Raw genomic sequence first — 16,116 nt, forward strand, 5'->3', positions numbered from 1 at the left:
TATCATTTTGGAGGCGATCACTTTAGAGCAGAAGCGATTTAATGTGTAGATTGCGTATCATCTCTGCCCCATAGAGCATTCAAGAATTATATCATCAAGAACAGGAAAACATAAAAGGATGATTGGAAGCCCAATCATTGCGTTGAATGGCGGAAACATCAGGAGAATTATCCTATAATTCAGAGCATTCAAAAACATTCATAAGGCAGAGGGATCGATCATCAAAACGTATTGAAGAAGAAGCATGGAAAGTTTTTTCGTGGATGATGATGACTAAGAAGCAGAAGAATTTAGTGCAAGCAGTAGAAATGTGGTTCCCCATGGGAAAGGTAATTAGAGGGATGATAAGATCTACTCTTTACACACTAATGATAAAGATCTAAAAGAGGGATGAAAATGGAAAGCTAATTACTTCGAGGAATTTCAAGTAATTACGGTAGAAGAATGAGGCAAACGTAATGGGATTCTGGTGCAGATTTCCTATTTAGATAGAAGGATGGATTTTCTATGGTTGTTAATGTCTGTAAATTCTAAGATGTGAGTTAATAATAATACGAAGTGAAGAAGATTCAAAGACTCTTGGAGACATTTTACCATTCAATGGATTTGTTGTTTGAAATCCTGCAATGTATTGGAGTGGATTGTGGAGTGACACAATTTAAATGGATTTTGTATTTTTTTAAGAACTTGGACATGAATGTGGTGGAGTCTCATATCTATGCATCATATTGTTAACGATTTATTCATCTTCAAAGTTAGAATCATGTTTCTTTCCGGCGTCAATTCGTTTATGATTTTGATTGACGTTTGGATCGCCTTTATTGTGCCTAGGATCACCTCTTGGGTGGTGATAATTAACTCTGGCTTAGGAAACTCCTTGGTTTAACCCCCTTGTGCAAGGTATCTCAATTAGACATACGAGGGGGTTAAACCAAGGAGTTTATGCAACTTCATTTTAAATTGGTTGTTTTGTTTGTTAATTAATTTCTCTTCTCGTAATGAATTTTTATGTATTTATTTTTCATCGTTATCACTTTATTATCTTAATCGAGCATCTATTAACTAATCATTTGATTTTCTAAAACAATTTTCACCTTTTTTATGTTAACAATTTAAGGCTTTAATTATACATCATAGTCCCCTAACAAATTTCTTCAAACCTAAATCATCACAACATTGGATGAATGCCCAATCATTGTTTTGAATGGTGTTAACAATGCATATATTTGTCATATTATGAACTTTTAAGTTTTTTCTATGCATGGTTTGAACCCTTTCGGTTCCGGACAAAGAGATTTTGCTTAAAAGATAGATGCAAAGTAGAAAATTTGAACCATTTGATATTATTTAGATTGAAGCTACATATGCTATTAGGAAGCTTTATTAGCATTCATCCCCCCCTTTATGATGCATTTTTTTTTCCCCCAAAAAAGAAGCTACTTACCCATTACTTCAGAGAGATTACTATAGAAAGACTATAGAAGGTGGCTTATACATAAATCGGCAAATCACCCTCCAACCGAGTTCAAGAATATGAGACTACGTACATATCCTTTCAAACTTACTACTTAATGTATAGCTATAAACTAGTGCCCTTAATCACCGGCTAGTACGAACCGAATCTTGTTGCCTACAACGAATGGAGGGTGGGAGGTGAGTAGGAAATAGCCAGCGTGGGGGTTGGTAGTTCCACCTCAGGCCGTTTCCTCCTTGCGTCACAATCAGTGTGTTGCACCATTTTTGCCAAAAGCGCAAACGGGCAGTGACCACGTCGTTTGAGTGGCCACAAACCTTGTCCAATTGCCCTTGTAGGCAGTTGATTGATAATCGCGAACCATATATCCATGATCAATTCCTCCGAGGGGGGGGGGGGGGGGGGCTACCAGATCTTGGAAAACCTTTAGGCAATATGCTTTCCATACATACCACAGGGTGAATCCTGCGATCAAGATCTAAATCTCTCGATACCAAGGGGATGCGGTCTTCAAGCCTCTCTCAAATCACGTCTTGACAAGCATTCATAGCACCAACTGTCTACATTCAAGGCATCCGTCCAACTATCAACCGAGAGATCGATCCAATGATGCATATTTGTTTATATAGGTTCAACCATGTTGGGATGAATGAGCACATGGTTCCACAATAGCATTAATGTATTTGTTAAGCTTATCAACTAGATTTACTAGATCTACACATAAACTTCCTATCCTAAAGCACAAAATCTTTAGCACTTAAACACTTCTATTTTATCAATAATTAAAATGCTTCATAAAACATAGGTACACAATTTAAATTGTTCCACTATGCAATTTCATGGAATATATTGAATGTCGGATATGTGGAACATGGATATAATGAGGCAACACTCTCCCTCTTTGAGCAAATGCAAAGACTTGTTTCACACTTGTTTGCTGCCTAAAAGCATGTTGCATGTGGTAGCATTAGAGCTACATTAATAGGCAATGAAATTCACAAGGACATTGTACAAAAAGCCGTTGAAAGAGATTATTTCATTGGCAATACATTAGTAGATATGTACGCGAAATCTGGGTCACTTGCTAAGGCACAAGTAGTATTTAACAAGCTTTCAGCCCAAGAACATGTCTCTTTAAATGCACTAATTACAGGACATGCTGAGAATGGGAGATTTGAGAAAGTTCTCAATCAATTTCATCAAACGAAGGATCCATGGCTAGCCATTGTCTTACACAAGGCGGGATCGGGAAGGATCTATTTTGTATTTTGTAGTTGATATGCCTTTTTAAAACTAATGGAAGGATATGTTCTTTAGAAAAAAGAAAATTGTTTCACTATGCATATTTACAAATGTTTCAATGTTTTGGTAGTAATATGACACCAACCTACCTTTGAGGCTGCGTATGGTGTTTTTCTTTCACGTAGCTTTTATGATCAACGTCACTATTTTTGGGAACTAGAGGATGCTTGGTTTAGATGCAATTCCTATTGTATGCTAACAACAATAAGAGGTTGTATTATGTCTCGAAGTGTGTGCAACCTATTTTATTCTCATCGACCATGGATGAGTTCTATAATTAGCTCATGCTAATTTTTGGAGCCAAAACAATGTATTATTATGAGAATGTGTGGGATGTGCCATATGGTGTATTGTCTTTCAATGCCCTTATTGAATGCTTATTTTTTCTCGAGTGTTCTTCTTGAGAAACACCTTGACGTCGTTTTGTGAGGACTTCCTACCATCTACCCTTTTGTGGGCACGGCAGAGAATGAGTGACAATGCCGCTCAAGCTATTAACACTTAAAACTAACTACAAAACCAACTCTAATCTCATTGTACAACCCCAATCACATTCACATGACAACATTAACACTTAGGAATTAGTCGCGTACAAGATTATATGTTTATTTTGTCCCATTGGTCCAATTTGGCATCCACATGAACCATTAAAACTATAATATGTGGCGGTTTCTTTTCTGGTAAATTCGCATATGAGATATAGAAGTCCTCATAAGTGATAGAACTCGCCAATTGTTAATGGAGTGAGTACGATATTTACTGCTATAGGCATAACATGGCATTGTTACCCCATTTTGATAGCAATACTTATTATGGAAAGGAGGCATCTTACCTACTATTTCCAATACGTGAGGCCAATTCATAAGAGAAGTTGTTTTGGATTTAGGATTCTATATCTTTGATGAATTCACAACCATTCAGAAGGACACAAGCCAAAAACTATGCTTCAAATATAAACGTGATCAATTATTTATCCAAGAGTGACATACTTTCTTGGTCATGCAAGAAAATCAAAAGGTGTGAAATAGATAAACTTTAGACTACCATTCAACCCTCTCTGCGTCCTCCTTCAATGCCTTTCTTCTATAGCAACCAAATGCCAATGCCTTAGGCATCTTGTCTTTGTCCCCCACTCTTTGAATTGAGTTTTTCGTGGTACTTTGTCTTGGTTAGGTTGGTAATTAAAGTTTTGCACTTGTTTCATGTAACAACCTAGTTTATCTAGAGTAAGACATTGATATACCTTTTATTCGTTGATAATGGATAGTTTCCTAGAGTTTTCACTATAAAACTTATGGTGGATTCTACATTCTTGTGTTATTATATTATTTTATTTTATTTTTTTCCAAAAAAGATACTACATTAGTATTAGAAAACGCCATAAGGCCAAACATACAAAATATACTACCGATCCTCTATGTTTTTCTAAATTCTAACCATCGGCTTAAATAAATACTTTGTTGTTGAGTAAAACCACTCCACCTTATCAAAAAGCCGTCTATAAAATATACATATGTCCCAAATGGCATGAACCTCCAAATGCTTAAGTTCCGCTTGATGCGTATTACCTTTTATACTATCCAACAACCCTCTGAGATTATGCACAATCTCTATCCAATTTCCCGAAATAATAATTATAATAATTAACTTGCCTTAGATTAATTTTGCTTCCTACTAAAGTAACATAGTGCATTTGGCATTTTAACTACCCTAATAGCACAAGGTTTGAACCTCTCCAATACCAAACATAATAATTGGTTGCAAATGGGATGTAGAGAAGAACATCAAACTAGCAATTAAGCTAAGTTTCACACAAATTTAAATAAATTGAGGGAACACATTTTAGATTCTTTATCTCATCATCATGAAGCATCATATTTACCAATAGGATAATAGCTCAAAGTTTTCCCTTTCTTAAAGTTGTACCTCCTACACTCTAGCTCCATAATATTGAGAGGTTTTGAGCTTCCAACACCTTTTTTTAAAGAGTATGATCTATTACTATGGTGCTACGTGAATTGTTGATGATTTCGCCCTTCACTTCTCTCTCATGTCATGTCTAAACCATCTCCTTCATAATTTCCATCATCACCAAGTCTTCTCTCATCACTCTGACTCCCTAATCCCTTTTTAATGATAAGGAGCGTGAAACACATTGTTAACAAGAAAGTGATATCTTGTCAGCTAAAGAGTCTCAAGTGAATGAGGTTTCGTGATTCACATATTTTGTGTTTTTTTTTTCCAAAATGAAGCTACTTTCCCATTAGTTAGGTACGATTATTACAAAGAGACTGTACAAGGAGGTTTAAACATAGATCGGGGAATCTCCCTCCAATCAAGTTCAAGAAATTGAGACTAGTTACATCGCCTTTTGGACTGACTACTTAGTGTAAGTACCTACAGCTAAAACAGTGCCCTGTAGTGATGGCTAGTACGAGACAACTCTTGGGATCGACAACAAAGGGAAGGTGGTAAGTGAGCCAGAAACAGCCAGCGTGGGGGCTGGTAGTTCCACCTCGGGCCACTTCCTCCTTGTGTCATCATAGGCGCGTTCCGCCATTTTTGCCAAATTCACATATTTTGTGTTGTGTGTGTGTGTGTGTGTGTGTGTGTGTGTGTGTGAGAGAGAGAGAGAGAGAGAGAGAGAAATCGGAGTGGAGTGTTCGTCTTGCCTATTGGCAATTCAACATGTTCCAATACCCATGTAGTTAGTGGGTGACCATACTCCATTGTGACACCCATTCTAAGTAATGTTTTTCACACACATTTATTAACATAATTGTGTGTTTTCACAAAGAGAGAGAGAGAGAGAGAGAGAGAGAGAGAGAGAGAACAATGACGTTCCAGTAATCGTGTTGAAACATGTTTCTGATGTAACTTTGTACTCAAAACTCCGTTTTGTATGATTTTTGCCTCGTTGCGAAGCTACTTCAGATAGCTTTCTAAGGATTATTTGGAAGCTAAGTTTCGTTGTTGTTACAAGAAGCTACAATAAAAATTGACATCGTCTCAGGTTAGTTCTCTCAATCTCTATTAGGATGGCTAACACAACAACAAGAAGTGAGTTGATGATTGTCGATGGATGCGGTAGTAATGATGGTTGTGAAAATTACAAGAGGCAAAAATGTATTGATTCTATAGAAGATGAGAAAACATCATATGTTGCTATGCTTGGAGATGATTATGATAATGACAATCGTTGTGATTTTGTTTATGGAAAAAAATGAGAAAGATTCTAAAGATTGTGTGGAGGAGGATGTTGTAGACGTGGTGATGGAGACCAAGGCTATGTTAGCAACTTTTGATGGGTCTTATGGTCGTGGTGTTATTTTGTATTACACGAGCGAACTTCCTTTGGTATCATGGATTAAGCAGTGGTTGAATTCATTCATAATGCCTAATTGTGTTGAGGATGTGTATGTGGGTCCAAGAGGTTTCTATGATGTGGTTTTTCGATCGTCGAAACACTAGGACGTTTTTTGGTGATGGAAATCAAGTATTTTGAGGATTTGATATTGTTGGTAGGAATCTATGCACCCAATAATGCTAATCAACGCATTGAATTATGGTCTTCAATGTATCCATGGTTATTAGTGGGCCGTTTTTGTGATGTGGCGTGCTCGAGAGTGGGAAAAACTAGTTAAAGGGGGGGTCAAAATGTGCATGTGCAATGTGTGTGCACACAAAGGCAATTAATTGTGCACATGCAAAAGAAAGGGTGGAAAGCAGGTATAGAAACTCGTGTAAAAAGTAAGAGAGAGAAGAGATAAAAAGTAGAGGGGAGACAGACTATTCATTTGTATATATAGAATTATATACTATATAAGAGAGAGTTAATGGGCTAGTGAATAGTAACATTGACTTCTAGCTAAAGGTGCTCGGTTCAAATCTGGTCTTACAATGTAGTGTGATTTAAGGAATTTTATTCCTCTTTCATTGAAGACAAAATTGGCGACCCCCCTTCTTTGACCCCCCTTCTTTTTTGGAGAATGTTTTGGGAGGAGGAGACTCTTCATCTTCTTTTTCACCACTTCTATTCATCTCATACCCCTTCATCCCCTCATCGCCACGTGCTCGTCTTCTTCGCGTTGGCACTCAAAGTGCTCGTTTACGGTGCTCGTGAGCCCGAGTTCGTTGGTTCGACGTTGCTTCGCTACGTTCGTCGTTGCCAGCCCGTGTGCTCACCGTTCGGGTGGTCGTGGTTCGTTGCGGTCGGCATTTTTGTGGTGCTCGTGTGTTCGTCTTCGACGTGTTCGTGCTCTGTGGTCGGATTTGCTCTTGTCTCTAAGGACATTTAGTATTTATGTTTTGTTGAGCTTGTGATTAACTACAAGTTGTCACATTGTAATCAAACCCTATTTTATAAAGGGCCCTCTTGTGTTGGAATTGAACACATATTTATTTCTTTAGCCAATATCATTCGTGTTTTTCTTTCTTTCTTTCTTTCTTTCTTTGTTCTCGTCCACTTGTACGTTCGGTCGTGTTGTGATGAGGGAACGTTTCGGGCGTGCCCATGCACCTCTCCTCCTCATAAAGGCGTACGAGCATTCTTGCGTGTGTTTGTGTCTTCCTTGTATGTCCGGTCGTCTTTTCACAAGGGAGCGTTTCGGGCGTGCCCATGCACCTCTCCTCCTCATAAAGGCGTACGAGCATTTGTGCGTGTGTTTGTGTCTTCCTTGTTTGTTCGGCCATCTTGTGACAAGGGAGTGTTTCAAGCGTGCCCATGCACCTCTCCTCCTCATAAAGGCATACGAGCATTTGTGGGTGTGTTTGTGTCTTCCTTGTACATTCGGTCATCTTTTCACGAGGGAACGTTTCGGGCGTGCCCATGCACCTCTCCTCCTCATAAAGACATATGAGCATTTGTGCATGTGTTTGTGTCTTCCTTGTCCGTTCGGCCGTCTTGTGACAAGGGAGCGTTTCGAGCGTGCCCATGCACCTCTCCTCCTCATAAAGGCGTACGAGCATTTGTGCATGTGTTTGTGTCTTCCTTGTACGTTCGACCGTCTTTTCACGAGGGAGCGTTTCGGGCGTGCCCATGCACCTCTCCTCCTCATAAAGGCGTATGAGCATTTGTGCATGTGTTTGAGTCTTCGTTGTACGTTCGACCGTCTTTTCACGAGGGAGCGTTTCGGGCGTGCCCATGCACCTCTCCTCCTCATAAAGACTTACGAGCATTTGTGCGTGTGTTTGTGTCTTCCTTGTACGTTCGACCGTCTTATGACGAGGGAGCGTTTCAGGCGTGCCCATGCACCTCTCCTCCTCATAAAGACGTACGAGCATTTTTGCGTGTGTTTGTGTCTTCCTTGTACGTTCAACTGTCTTGTGACGAGGGAGTGTTTTAGGTGTGCCCATGCACCTCTCCTCCTCGTAAAGACGTACAAGCATTTGTGTGTGTGTTTTGTGTCTTCCTTGTACGTTCGACGTCTTGTGACAAGGGAGCGTTCGGGCGTGCCCATGCACTCCTCCTCATAAAGACATACGGGCATTCGTGTTTGTATTATCGTCCCCTTGTGCATTCATCTTGCGTGCTCATCTTTACTTGTACCCGTTTGATCACTAGCTCGTGTAGTGATCTCGAAAACTCGTCTAGTCATGATCAACGAAAGCCATAGGCCTCACAAAAGTGGCAACGAGCCCTTGCTTGGGAAGGGGTCGGGAAATAATTGTCGTAAAGCAAACCTCGGGTCTTCTCTATCCCTTCAGTACTCCCTAGTCCAAGACCCCCGTGGTCCCGACCAAGTAACACATGCGCGGAAACATCGCGACACCATGCTGGTTTGTTAATGGGTGATTTTAATATGTGTGTTGATGTTTCACAATCTACTTCACGATTCTCATTGTTGGATTCTCTCGAGCAAGTAGTTTGGGACAAATTGGCATCAGAGGTTTTGAAGTTAGATGTATGGAAATGGTTGCATAGAGAGATTCCCTAGATGGATGTAGCTCAATTGGTAAGGTTGCCCAATGGAGACTAGGAGGTGATGGGTTCAACCCCTACATTCCATAGTGCCATCTAGTGAATTAAATGAGATACCTAAGGTGAGATAATTGGTTAGGGTAAGGTACTTGTGATAAGAGAGAGAGAGAGAGTTTGCTCAGATGGGTGTAGCTCAGTTGGTAAAGTTGCCCAATGGAGACCAGGAGGTCATGGGTTCAACCCCCACATTCCACAATGGCATTTAGTAAATTAAGAGATACATATGAAGTATATAATAGAGAGGTGAGAAAATTGGGTTTCGAACCACATTGAGAGAGAGAGAGAGGGTTGCCCAATGGAGACCACCCAAGAGGTGAAGTATATAATAGAGAGGTGAGAAATTTGGGTTTCGAACCACGATGAGAGAGAGAGTTGCCCAATGGAGACCATGGGTTTAACCCCTACATTCCACAATGGCATCTAGTGAATTAAGAGATACATATGATATGAAGTATATAATAGAGAAGTGAGAAATTTGGGTTTCGAACCACGATGAGAAAGGGAGAGAGTTGCCTAGATGGGTGTAGCTCAATCGGTAAGGTTGCCCAATGGAGGCCAGGAGGTCATGGGTTCAACCCCTACATTCCACAATGGCATCTAGTGAATTAAGAGATACATATGAAGTATATAATAGAGAGGTGAGAAATTTGGGTTATGAACCACGAGAGAGAGAGAGAGTTGCCTAGATGGGTGTAGCTCAATCAGTAAGGTTGCCCAATGGAGACCAGGAGGTCATGGGTTCAACCCCTACATTCCACAATGGCATCTAATGAATTACGAGATACATATGAAGTATATAATAGAGAGGTGAGAAATTTGGGTTACGAACCACGATAAGAGAGAAAGAGAAAGAGTTGCCCAAATGGATGTAGCCTAGTCGATAAGGTTTCCCAATGGAGACCAGGAGGTCATGGGTTCAACCCCTACATTTTACAATGGCATCTAGTATATGGACTATTAAAAAGGTGAGAGATTGGTTTCGAACCCAAGAAGTAGTGCTAATAGTTTTAACAACTTACCACTAAGGTTAGCTAATTACGATAAAGAGAGAGAGAGCCTTTATGGATCTTGAGTTAGGTCTCATCTATCATATTACAAGGAGGATAATTATTGGGCCATAGAAAATGAGCTACAATCTTGCATGATCAGTGTCTTGTTCATGTCAATTACCTACCCTCTAGAAAGGTTCACAACAATCCCTGATCTAAGGAGGAGGGAGTAAGCATGCTCTTGCCAATTCAATTTGAGCACAAAAAAAAAGTCTTGTTCATGTCAATTACCCTCTAGAAAGGTTCACAACAATCCTTGATCTAAGGAGGAGGGAGCAAGCATGTTCTTGCCAATTCAATTTGAGCACAAAGAATATCAATGTAGGTTTGAATATTCAAAATATGTGTCCTAAGAAATTATACTACTATTAACTAGATACTTGCTAATGATTGGATTCCAAAACATAATGGATGTAAAGGGGGAATAACAACTCTTCCATCCTCTTATAGCTTGAACACTTTCCTCTTATATTTATAGTTTACGGTCCTTACTTCTAGGCTTAGCTAAGACAAATGCATTGCAAATGTTTTCATATCCCTCATTTCCTTGGAAAGAGAGTTTTAAATGATAAATTCATCCAAATTTTCTTCAATTGTTGTACAAAATTAATCCAAAATGTCACTATCTATGAAATTTCCAAATTGTCTTATTGTAATTTAGAGTTTTATGACTACTACATTCCTCATGCAACATGAACTAATACGCAATATGTGCATATTTCAAACAATCCATTCGAGATTGTCACATGACTAACCAATACAATTATTTCACTCATATAATCCATTCTTGGAACCATGACTAAACAACCTCAAGAATCATGTTGGTGACATGATGAGTCAATTTTATCGTCCATCTATAGATATTTTTAGTAGTTACATACCTCCTCCAAATCTAAATTATATAATTTTCATTGGGAATTTATTCTATGGACTTGAACATCATTAATTTCCGAGGGCTAACATATAAGTGGTAACAAACCAATGGTAACAAAAGTCTCCCAATATGGTAATGGTAGCATAATGGTGTTGCATGTTTAAATCATGTGCTACGTTAGTACGTAGGTGCACACAAAAAAATGTAAAATTTGAGTAGGAAAATGGTGCCCACTTCACGAAGATCATGGTGCAACACTTACTGAGAATGAGATTGGAGATTGTCATGAGGGAATTCTTACTAAAGAGAATGGCTTGGTCATGATACCTTGTTGAACACTATTTTTATGTTTATTATAAACGAGGGTACAAAGTAAGTGCTACATCATGGGGGGTCTTGATTTGCATGCACCCCATTGAAAGTATCAGGACCTTTGATTTAAGTTGATGCAATTCCGACACGTACATCCTCTATCACAATAGAGTACAAGGTTGACATGTTTCATTTATTTATCTCTTCACATTATATATTCTTAAAATTATTTTGAAACCCCAAAATGATGTCTATACTATTATTATATATAACAAGATTGTACTCATGGTTTAGTAAATATGTGTGTTGATAGGTTTTGAGCATTATTAGTCAATAAAGAAATAGTTAGTATCGAACCACAATTGCTTCATTGTTCGCTTCGCCCATGATTTGTCATTTGTAATATTTTTGAGAGGCAACGAAGTTCCCCTTATGAGTGTTTGGGTGTGTGAGTTTGTCCCAAAATATAGTGATGAATTAGGTATAAAATATATAAACGTGGGCACGTGATATCAAAATGTTTAGGCTCAAGAGAGTTACGTTGTACAACCTGCAATTTCATAATGTGAATCGAGATATTAGATGATAAAATAACAAAATAAAACTATTGTAAGGCAAAACACATAACAAGTGTCAAGAGTTGGATTGAAAAATAAAGAAGTCATGGTAGGGTTAAATGTGATCATAGCAAAGCAAAAACTTTGGAATTTGGAATTTATAAGCTTAGTCAATAAAGAAATGGTTAGTATCAAGCTACAATTGCTTCATTGTTCGCTTAGCCCATGATTTGTCATTTGTAATATTTTTGAGAGGCAACGAAGTTGCCATTATGAGTGTTTGGGTGTGTGAGTTTGTCCCAAAATATAGTGGTGAATTAGCTATATAATATATAAACGTGTGCATGCGATATCAAAATGTTTAGGCTCAAGATAGTTACATTGTACAACCTGCAATTTCATTATGTAAATCAAGATATTCTATTATAAAATAACACGATAAACCTATTGTAAGGCGAACACATAACAAGTGTCAAGAGTTGGATCGAAAAATAAAGAAGTCGTGGTAGGGCTAAATGTGACCATAGCAAAGCAGAAACTTAGAAATTTGGAATTTATAAGCATATCCATTTTCATGCTATTCCATTGTCACTTGTTCACATTCCCGATACAATTTTAAATATCCATTCAAGAACATGTAATTGGGTAGATTTGCAAATTCGCATTTCAAGGTTGCAAGTATCGCAACCAATAATGGACTTCGTAGGTTTGACTTAAGTCTATGAACCACTTCATAAGGCCATTATAAAATAGTAAATCATTCATTTATATTTCGAGGAGTTTTGCCTATTCATGTTATAATCCATTTAATAAACGTCGACACTCAAATGTGTATAGTGTAACCTAATTGTTGTCTAAATACCTCATTTTAGCCAATTCATCCATAATGCACTCTAGCATGCATGACAAAGGCATCTCCAAGTTTAGACTTCTCCATCTTTGGGAAACCCTACTTCTTATCTATTGCCCCGTTTGTTTCATCGACAATCCTTCATTCTATCAATATCATACGCAATATCTTCAAACTTAGGTTGACAATGTGTCATTCGTAAAAATATCTAACAATAACACTTGACTTGAATGTATCATGAGATTTTAAAGAGCTTTGCTTACATATGCTTATATACACATGGAAAGGGATGCATAATTATTAATGAAAGAAACATAACTAAGCATGTAGTTTTATTTGTGTGGAGATTATTCCCATTAATTACTACCATATGTCATGATTGCCTCTATGGTGCCAAATTTGAGTATGCTAGCATGAGAGCACATGTACAACTCTACTTTTTTTGGTTCGTCGAGCCAATGAGGTGGTCGAAACCCTACAACCATTTGCAAATTTTGCTATACCACTTCATTTATTAAGAAGAAAATTACCTAAAGTAGTTGTAGAACAAGAATAACCAACTTCGCTAAATATTTCCGGAAAAAAGAAAGTTCTTATTAGCCCCCTAACATGTGTGATACTTTTATGCATAACTTTGTTATTGGTTAGAATGTTAATCCTCAACAAGGAACCATGGTCACGACTCACCACCAAATGTTTGTTTCATAGCCAATTTTGTGAATAGTTTTTTTTAATACAATGGTCGTAATGAGTGGAGTCAAAACAATTTCTAAGATGAAGTCGCACTCAACATGTCGAGAAGTCCATATATTTGGAGGTCTTGCACTTTTCTAGTTCAAGAACAAATATGAGGATGGACATCTATGAACCTTGGTTGTGATACTATGGTTATAACTTATAACTTATATCTTTGTAAATTACAAATCCCTTATATGTTTAAAGCTTTATGAGGAAACAAAGTCAATGAAAAAACTAGATGTTCATGATAATTTTGTCCACAATTGCATTTTGAATATATTGTCCCACATAGTTGACGAGAAAGTTAGTCTCCTAAGAATAGCTAATGTCTATGGATTGTCAAACACAAATATATGAACGTAAAGGTCAATACAATTGGAAGTTGAGCTACCAAACCCACACATTAATTTCCATGTTGTATAACTAATATTATGTTCTAATTTGAATGGTGCTACCCCTACATTCAATTAGAGCTTTAACATATATAGCCTTGTTGGGAAATAGAATGTTGGAACAAATTTTATGTAAGTTCAATTATGAGATGGTAAATGACAAATCAGCTCATGTGGTTTCATTTTTGCCAAATACTTATTTTCAAAACAAAACCTATTTTTGGTTGATATGTCTTGGTTGCCTTTTTAGTACCATGATTCATGTTTGGTTGAATCTACAACATTACCTTGCTCATATTAGTTTGGTTAACGGTCACAAAAGTCATTTAAGTATCACAAAAACATGGATATGTGATACTTCTTAAATTGTACTAGATTTTATTGCTATTCTTTCAAAGATGAAATGTTGGCGCTAATAGAACCTTGGGTAAGAGTTCTTTTGTGGTGAGATCTTTGTCAAATGACAAGTTTTGGAACCACCTATTGGATTGATGTGGACTATAGCATGTAGTGGGTTATTGTGGAAAATGCATCACTCCATTATTATGTGCAAATTTACTCCAACATAATGCAAATGACTACAAATGCCTTTCAATTGGCAAGTTGTTTATGAACAATATTTGGTCATTGCATGGGTTTCCACACACTATAATTAATGATTCTTACCTTGACACTACTAGTTTTATTACTGCTATTCATCAAATAAAATGGTCCAACATGTTGTCTTAATCACCAACGTCTATGATAGTTTGGCCTAGTTTGTGCACCAAGGTATCAAACTTAGGACCTCATGGTCTGATTTACTTATTGTTGGGGACCTTGTAACAAGCTTTGACTCAAGCTAGTTCCTAGCATAGCATATCAAGGTATGTGAGTGATGCTTAAAAGACAAGAAAATAAAGAGAACTAGTTAACATATTTTTTAAATTAAATCGTATTTTCAAACTAATACTCAGGGGGTCGAACAAACTCCTAGATTTATCTAGACCCAACTTGACCTTGGATACATATATACACATAAAAGAAAGATCAATTTTTGTAGGTTTTATTATTTTGTCATGTTTCCACTTTCACTCTTGTTTCAATACAATAAATCACTTAAATATTAGCCCATTGTGTGTGTGTTGGGGGGAAGGGAGATGGAGGGAGGGATCATCTTACTTAGAGTAAGTATATCAAATATTTGCTCGAGGAAAATTAATTTAATACTAAGCACGATTCGGGGCTTGAAAACAGCAAATGTTTTTATTTGAATGTTGTCTGCACAAGAATTTGACACTTAAAATATCAAATGTTTGGTTTCTAGGCATGTGAACAAGAATTTGATGCGTCAATACTCAATATTGAATTCTTGCATCAAAACATTTGAAACAAGGATTGGATTAAACAAGAATTTGAAACTTACTAATAAAGTCTTGTTTCTAAAGGATTCTTGCTATTTTGTAGATTTGGAATGACAGAGCCATTTTTTATTACTCTCACTTTTGATCGTCTACAAGGAAATAGACAATCGGTATTGCACTTAATGTTATTATCATGATTCACAATTATAGGTGCATTAAATCTTTTTAAATGGCAGGTATAAATAGTATATTGGAGTTTTGATGTGTAAAGCTTCAATCCATAAACTTCACAATTTTTTGTAGCTTTGTTTTTAGGAAATTTGAGAATAAGATACTATATAAATTGGTTCTTTTCAAAATAGAGCTTATTGTTCATAGTTTTACAAATTTGAACAAGATTAAAAGGGATGTTCCCCAAAATATAGCTATGTAACTAGCATTTGTTCATGTGTTGGGAATAGTTAAGGGAACTTAAACATCGTTCATTCATAATGTCATCGTCAACCTCGTTATTTTATTTATGTCGTGCTCATATTGGTATTTGTGTGCCTTATTGGCAACTTAATTTGTCAAATGCAAGGGGAAGGCAACACATGTATTACTTTTTGGTATTTGTATTGAAACGTGCATTACTTGTTTGTAGACATTCATTTCGTGCTTATTAGTTTGCTCTTTTGTAAAGGTAACGTACACCTCGTACAATATATTCCTAAGCGAACTACGCTCGTGAAAACTATTGTGGCAACCTTCTACAATCTTTAAAGTTTAATTGATCAAGAATGTGTGTGTGTGCCACTCATGTTTTATATTGAAGGATGTGTTTATAACCCACCGACGACGTGAAACGTCGTCGATGGGTTATAAACACATCCTTCAATATAAGTAGTTTACGTCGTCGATTTTTTATAAGTAGATATGCCATGCATATAGTTTACGTTAGTAACAAAAACATGTAAATGAGTAAATATTATGTTCTTGTTATGAAAACAACTTTGAAAATCCTCTTGTTGTGACCAAGAATGTGAACCATGATGAAGAAATGGTGGCATCATGTCTATTGTGCGTGTGTGAAATTTGAATATATATATATATATAATTGCATACGTATTGTATATTCCATGATGACTGATGCGAACATTTGAATCTTTCTCCAATAGAGTGGGACACATATGTATTTATAGTTCTTACTTGAAGTTAGGGAAGGACAAAGACTTGTGTGTGTGTATAATGTGTGTTATATCACGA

The sequence above is a fragment of the Azolla caroliniana genome, unplaced genomic scaffold (assembly GCF_043228905.1).
Source record: "Azolla caroliniana isolate FFs.n. ecotype wild unplaced genomic scaffold, voAzoCaro1.0.p SCAF_1, whole genome shotgun sequence".
Lineage (NCBI taxonomy): Eukaryota > Viridiplantae > Streptophyta > Polypodiopsida > Salviniales > Salviniaceae > Azolla > Azolla caroliniana.